Below are 7,615 nucleotides of genomic sequence, written 5' to 3'. Positions count from 1 at the left end.
TTTAATTTAGTATTTTCTTTTTTAAAATAAAAATTATTAAAGAGGTGAATTTTCTTTTTACTTATCTGATCAATATTTTTCGAATTTTGATAATCAATATTAATGATATTTCAGAACTATTTTGGTTCTGGCCTTGACTATGAACCTGGCGCATTTCCTAGATTAAATTTTCTCTCACTGTGCTTAACAGCAACAACTACAGCTGCAATCCATCAATCCATCCAGGCAGGCATCCCGTGTATGAGCTTCCAGAGCCAGTTCAAGTGCCCGGGTCATCTTGGCTGCCCCCACCCACCGACCTCCTGCCTCCCGTCACCCTTTCCGCCCCTTTGTGCTCCCCCTTCCCTACTTTCCCGCCCCGACCATGTGGCAAGTTCATCTGTGTGTGGAGCGGCCGCTTTGTACTTTGGCTGCTGCCGCCGCCGCTTTTGGTGCGCTTTTAGCCAAAGTTTATGGCACTGGGCGAATGCACGGAATGCATGCCACATGGAGCAGCCCGAGTTGCAGCTCGCTGGCAGCAACCTGCTGCATGCGGCACCACGGCTGCCTCTGTGGTCCTCCGCTCCCAAGTGCGGCCCATAAAACCTGGCAAATCTGCGTATTTCACATGTCAAGATTTTCGCGAACCAGAGAAGAACAAGTGCAAGATGTGCGACGCTCCCCGCTTGACAGATTTATGGAATTTGCAGCAGCATCCCATCCTCAGCAGCGGAGCGGCAAAGGCATCAGCTGCATCAGTGGAAAACAAAAGCCATCGGAGCCGGGCATTTTTCGTATTTTTCGGTGGGGAAAGGTTAAAGGGATCTACCGCAAGATTCCCTCGGAACGGCCAAGATTAGTAGGTGGTCATGCAATTTCAGGGCAATTAAGAACAATCAACGACTTTTGATGGATTTGAGGCCGGGCGAAGGATGCATCGGCGGGGGAGGAGGTTCGGTTCGGGTTACAGTTATTTGAGGTATGCCATAAGGATAGAGATTCTTCGGGAGATTCTTCTGGGAATCATTCTGTTTACTAGTAAGTCATGATAATAATGGCAGGGAGTTTTATTGAAAGAGCCGTACATAAAAAATCCATTACATTCCATTCGAAGCAGATGGTTTATTATTATAAAAACATTACGATGATCAATTGACTCCTTTTTCAAGAAACATGTACTTTATATTTTCATATATTTTAGTCGAGACAGATATATATGCCTTAAATTCGTATATATGTTCATTTTTATTAAAGCTATATGTTCCCTAACCTGACAACAACCTAATTGCAATCTCAAGACTTAAAATAAATGTATAAAATTGTAAGTGATTTTGTAACTTGAAGTAAAAAATATTTTTGGCATAGTTGACTTACTTTTATTATATTTTTTATTGAACTGCAATCCTAAATATAATTTTAGAGTGGTACCTATGAAATCAATTAAATTATTAACGTTTTTTAAGATCTTCTCAAAAGCCTACCTCGTCACCTAAATTATTTTCCAAGAATACTTTCGGTTATATCTTCACTTGAAAGTATGTTTAACTGAGACTTCTTCGCTGGGCTATTTCCGAGCTCATCTTCACCGCGAACTCCTCCTGCCTCCGAAATCCATTTCTATGCTCGCCTAATTGTTTTCGGATCGGCTTTGTGAGTCGGATTGAGCACGTGCCCCCTCCTAAACGGCCTTTGTCCGCCTGTCCGCCTGTCCACCCCTTTGGCCATTTAGCGGCACTTGCTTTTATGGACCCGAAAAGAGTAAAAAGATATATATTTTCGGAGCGCTCAAGAAGCCAAACAAAGGCCCCGGGTCAGAACTGGTAGCAAGTTGTGCGCCTCTTCGCTGGATCTGTAACAATTAGTGCTGCTGCTAGGAGCTTTTGTTTGGCTATTCTCCTTCTGGGGGCCATCATTAAAAACTGCTTATAATTATTTGTAGAACGAGACTCGCGGACTCGCGGACTCGCCCGCCGATTTGAAAACAATTAAAATTCGAAAATGGTCAGCCGGCAATTTCGGCCATTAATCAAAATTAACGCCACATGCGCTGAGCGCTGATCGAAGTCCGAAATTGTGCGATTTTTGGCCAGAGATTCGGAGATGGCAACTGACTGATTGGGTTTCCGCATTGATTTTAAAAGACTCTCCGCATAAAAAGCATACGAAAGTCAGTGGAACAGTGGATAAAAACAAAGAGCAACAAATTCAAACTGGAATTTTGATTTATGTTTCAATTTGAGCATCGGACTTGTGGACGATTTCGATTCTGATTTTGGCACCAGAATTTTCCGCCATTTGTTTGGGGGCATCAATCATAAGCCGACTGCACCTAATGAACTTTGAGGCCGGGCAGTTAACGCTCATTAAAGTAGCCACCGCCACTAATCATATGGGGCCTACTTCTTGGGCCCGCTTGTAGACCTGCACAGGGGGAAAAACCTATCCCTTTCCTATATGTATAAATTGGTCCGAAATACGATAGTATCCCTATAGTTATAAAGGGATTTAGGAATTAGCTCTCAGCGACCCTTGATTTTTTGTTTATTAATTTTAGTATATACTAGATTTAATTTGTTATAATTTTTTGTAATACAAATCTTTTAAATAAGGATAGGTTTGGAGCAGAAATATATTCTCTAAATTAAACAAAACATTTACTTATATTTTTTGGCCTTTATCCTTATTTAGGATTAGGTTTCTGATGGAAAATATAAATTTCTAAGAAAAAAAGTTGTTTAAAAATGTACACATTTTTAATAACCTAAGTTTTTCCTCGGTGTGGTCAAGTAGTACAGTTCGGTAGTCTTTTTGGGTCCCTGCCCGCTACCAAAGTTCGAGCCGCCTGCTGGGGTGTTTTGATTAATGATCTTCGCTCTGCTCACTGGAATATAAAAAGCCCTTTTTTGGTCAGTCGAACCATCGATTGTCGATTTCTGTTTTAGTCGGGTTAATAAACTCCCCGAAGTGGACTGCCGAGTGCTACGTATATGGTAATAATGTATAGTCATACTCGCGTATGGATGTATAACTATAACAGTTTCATTAACTGTCGGCCACATTAATTAAAACATTTTCGCCAGCAGCATTGGGGCCACAGTGATTGTTTCTTCTCCGGACAAGCATCAATTTACAGTGGCCAACTTGGAATTGGATTGATAAACGGTGAGGTGCTTTGGGGGAAAGTTGGTTCGGGGCACTTTAGATATCGTTAGTGCTAGAAATATTAATGGTCCCTTATTATTTTGTTAATTACAATATTCTTTCTCACTTTATATATATTACTATTTTCTTATATCCTTAAAAATGATTGACTTGACTCGGTAGTTTTTACTCTTTAAGCCAAACTTTCACCTTCGAAATTAGTGTTACTGTGGCCCAGTGTAATATTTTATCTGTGGTTGGGCGGTTTAGAGGTGGGCGGCATTATGCTGGGGAAACCCATAGTTTACTGGTATTTATGATGGTCCGCCGATCTGCGAGTAATAGCCACATTTTATAAACAACTTATTTCCTTAATTGATTGTTAACAATGATTGTCGATGAGGCCCCAAACGAAGCACCGATCGCACACTCCCTCAGACTCAGACTGCATCTGCCGTTGGTGCTTTTGGCCACTGCTGACGTTGTATCTATTAACCACGCACTCCATTATTATTTAATAACATATTTCTTAAGTATCTGCCAACCCAGTTCAGTGCACAAAACGAGCCTCTGCCACGCTGGATGGGCTTTCTTCGGCATCGTTCGCCTCCTGACCATAATTTGTGAGGCCTGCCTCAGATCCCCATCCCCCTTCTCCGCTTTTGTTCCTACACCTGGAGAAACGTAAATTCTATTGAAAATGTATAAGTATAAATAAAATGATAGAAAAATATTAAATATATATAAATTATAGTTGTATAATAACGAACTGAATGAATTAAAAATATTATTATTATTTAAATGGTCGTCTGCATAAATCTGTATATGATACATTTTGAGACAGAGTTTAATAATTATTTATTATTTGTTCTCAATTTCATTCTATTTTTATGTCACATCGAATTCTTGATCATGAATTATTCAAAAGTTCCATATAATATTTTGAAAAATTTATTTTGGTATTTTTCGTTCGTGCAGGCCTTAACGTTCGACTCGTCGTCGCCGTTCAAAGTGATTGCCACCCCATTAAAAAAACGGCTGCGCCTTCTAGTTGCTGTTGGTGTTGCAGCCTTGGCTCCTGCCACGATCACTCAATAAGTCTAGACAAAATGTACCTGGTACCTGTGATTGTCGCTCCTCGATGGGGAAAAGTGGGGGATAGCTGCCGTAATGGATCAGCACGTTGCCAGGTCCGCTGAGTAGAGCTGACTCCGGTTGAGTTGAGCTGCCTGCCAGCCCGTTGCCTTTCAGACGTCGTCTCTACGTCATCAGCAACAATAATAACAACGGCAGCGGCAACAACAACACCCATCATTTTTTGGGGAAGGGGAAGCCCCTTCGTGAAAAAGCCAGCAACCATCATATTTGTTGCATGATTATGTGGTAATTGCGGCTGTCAATAAAACTCCCCCGTTTTATTCTTTACAACCGAAAGCATTCTACGCCTATATTTTCCTTATGAATATGCACACACTGGAAAAGAACATTTAGCAAAGGAACTTGTAAAACCCTTTACTTACTTTTCGATGATTCCCCATCTTTCATTAAAATTATATATATATATTTTTTTTTAATTTTTTGAAATGTATATTTTTCTTTACTCTGAAAAAATGAACATCATTCTTTGTAGAGATCTGATAAATTTTTTATTTTAATGTTTTAAAGTAAAGTTATCCTTTTTATTAATAATGTAAAATGAATAAATATATATCTATTGCGATATTAGATTATAGGCTAGGAATTTCTCTGCGTGCATATAGACATGTAAAAGCGTATTTATATCTCTAGAGAGAGATGGATCCACGATGGGTCCGTTCCCTACTATGATTTAGTTTGACAAAGGAGTGACATCCAAGTACTTAAGTGATTTCTTTACACCTTTTATGGAGTAGTTAATGCGGTATGCGCATAAGCCTCGCATTGAGCAAAGTCATGCCGGGTGCCCCTTGTTTCTTGTAGCCCCTTCTCTGCCCTCCTCAGAAACCCCTTGAACCCAAAACCACCGATACACTCTATCCCGATTCATGGCACCCACCACACCACAAAACCCAAGCACTTAGCGGCGTTTAGGCTGCGGCTTTTGTCTGGCTTGTTTTTTTAGCCTGGGAAAACGATCGGATGCGTCTCAAAACGCAACTCCTGTTCCATAATCGGTTCGAGGTCTCCGTTTTGTGAATCATTGGGATCGGAGTTCAGTAAGTAAATCTCAAGTGGAGCTACTCGATGTTTATTTAGCTTGGAAGGCAGAATTATAAGGCACTAGTTTATCCTTGGGGATGTTTCGTCCTTTACTTTTCATTAATTCAATAAAATTAATAATTTAAGTTTAGTTTCTATATGGTAATATATTAATTGTAATAATATACTCAAAAACATATTTTTCAAAATTAAAAATACTTTAAGATAACTTTACATCTTACTTACCTAAGAGATCCATTAACTCAGTGATTATAATTTTTAAAGGTCCTTATTGAAAGGTCCTTAAATTTAATTTGAATGATAAAATACTGTTCGATTATTTTGGTAACTTAATGCCCTGGAATTCATGGGCCAGTTTAAACAGTTTAGGGGCAATCTGAGTCCGCTCCCATAAATCTCCCGAATCGAAGCCCACTTTGATAACTTTGTTTGCCCGGCTGGCCAACAATTTCCGTTCCATTTGTGCAACTGTTAGCCCAATTGGAGACCCCCGGGCCAGTTGGCTGGCGCAGTGGGCGTGTTATGCTTGTTACTCGCAGATTGCGGCAATTGCAGCCAAAAGTGGGGCCCGCGACTGAGTTTTCAACGCTTCATCGCCAGTTATCGGGCCATGCCCCAATCCAGTTCGAGCGTTTAGTCTCCGTCTGTCTAGGTGTTAAATATCGAGAGGCCCGGCCACCAGCTTCCTTCCTTTGCAGCCATATACCATCTGTGTATCTGGCATGATGTTGTGGCATCCATCTGGGAGTTCCACCGCACTGGAGACACTTATCGCGCGTTGGTGGCGGCTCTATCGGGGCGATGTGTTGTTGTAGGTGCGGAAAGTGGTCCACACGAGATTAGGGTGTAGCCCGTAGCCATAGCTATCAAGTCGTCTTGCTGTTCCGCCTGCGACTCCCCGGCGAGTGGGTAGCGAATAAAAGCGCCAAAACACTTAATGCATTTGGAGCAGATACACACTGAGGAAGAAAAGCGGGCGGAAGAAGTAGTAAAATCTATAGAGATATTTTGGATTTCAGGTGTTAGTACAAGTTTAGATTTTATTTTCCCACAGGGGTATTTAAAGCAGTGGTTACTACTTCATTTTGGAGGACTTCATATGATACATTTCTACAGTTAGCAGGTTTTTTATTATTTACTTAAATTAAATTGTAATTAAATTCTGAAATAATAAATATAAATATGTAGACTTGGCTCTTGACTAATGAGCTTTAATTCATAGTTTGAAATTCATAAAACCATGTATTTCATAGCTCTCCCAGTGTATCACTTACACCAGCCCAGCTTCGAATGGCCCGTAAATGGAGCTCCAAGTCTAAGATTGGTAGCCTGGGTGCGTCTTCCTCATCACCGTCATCGTCGTCGTCTTTAGCGTCTGGATCCGACTGTGTGCTGAGCTTGTTAGCAAAAAGAAAGAAGAAAAAATGAAACGGGCGCTGCTGGGTGTTGGCCAATCTTTAAAGATCAAACAATAAACTTAAAGATCTGCTGGCTCCCGCTGCTCTCCCCTGCCTTTCTCGCCTTCGACATGCAAATTGTGCAGCCGAAGAAGTGTCAAACAATGTCAGTGGGAGAATGTGTCTCGCAATTGAAATTTATTTGCACTACAATTCACTGCTGACAATGCGAGGAGGCATTGGGATGTACTGCCTTACTTAGCCCGCTTTCCCTCCCACCGACCCCCTCTCGTGCCGCCCATGTCTCCGGATCCTCGGCTGCCCCCCAAAGACACCCTCTGCCCAAAAGTCACAGTCGGAGCTAGCGATCTCTAACCCGTCAACTCGTCAAGCTGTGAGCGTCAATCCACAACAAAGTCAACGACGAAGAAGACGGCCAAGCCTGCCTTGAGGACTACACTGGGAAAAAAGGTAGTTAGGGTATTACAAAATAGTATTACATTTGCCAGGTATCAACTGCAGCTATGTAAACTTAATTTATAAATACAAATCTTACCTTAACTTAAGCTCAGTTCTTAAATAAAAATTTTAAACCACGAACTTACGCTATATGAAATCATTATCATTTATAATATAATAAGCTCAGTAGGATTTTTAAATTAATATATCTATACGTTTTATTTATATATAATATATGATAATAATATTAAATAATTAATATTGTAAGATGTATTTTTAAACTGATGGGGTCTAAATTTAACCAACTTGTTTCCAATAATAATATTAAAATATATTTTTGTAAAGTAAACATACATCTAAGGGACTTTATTTTATTAAAAGGTTACAGAATTTGTTTAAAAATATTTTTTTTACTTATTTATCATTTAAAACTATATTAA

Source organism: Drosophila biarmipes, chromosome 3L (assembly GCF_025231255.1).
Source record: "Drosophila biarmipes strain raj3 chromosome 3L, RU_DBia_V1.1, whole genome shotgun sequence".
Classification (NCBI taxonomy): Eukaryota; Metazoa; Arthropoda; class Insecta; order Diptera; family Drosophilidae; genus Drosophila; species Drosophila biarmipes.
This window is presented reverse-complemented; position numbering follows the sequence as displayed.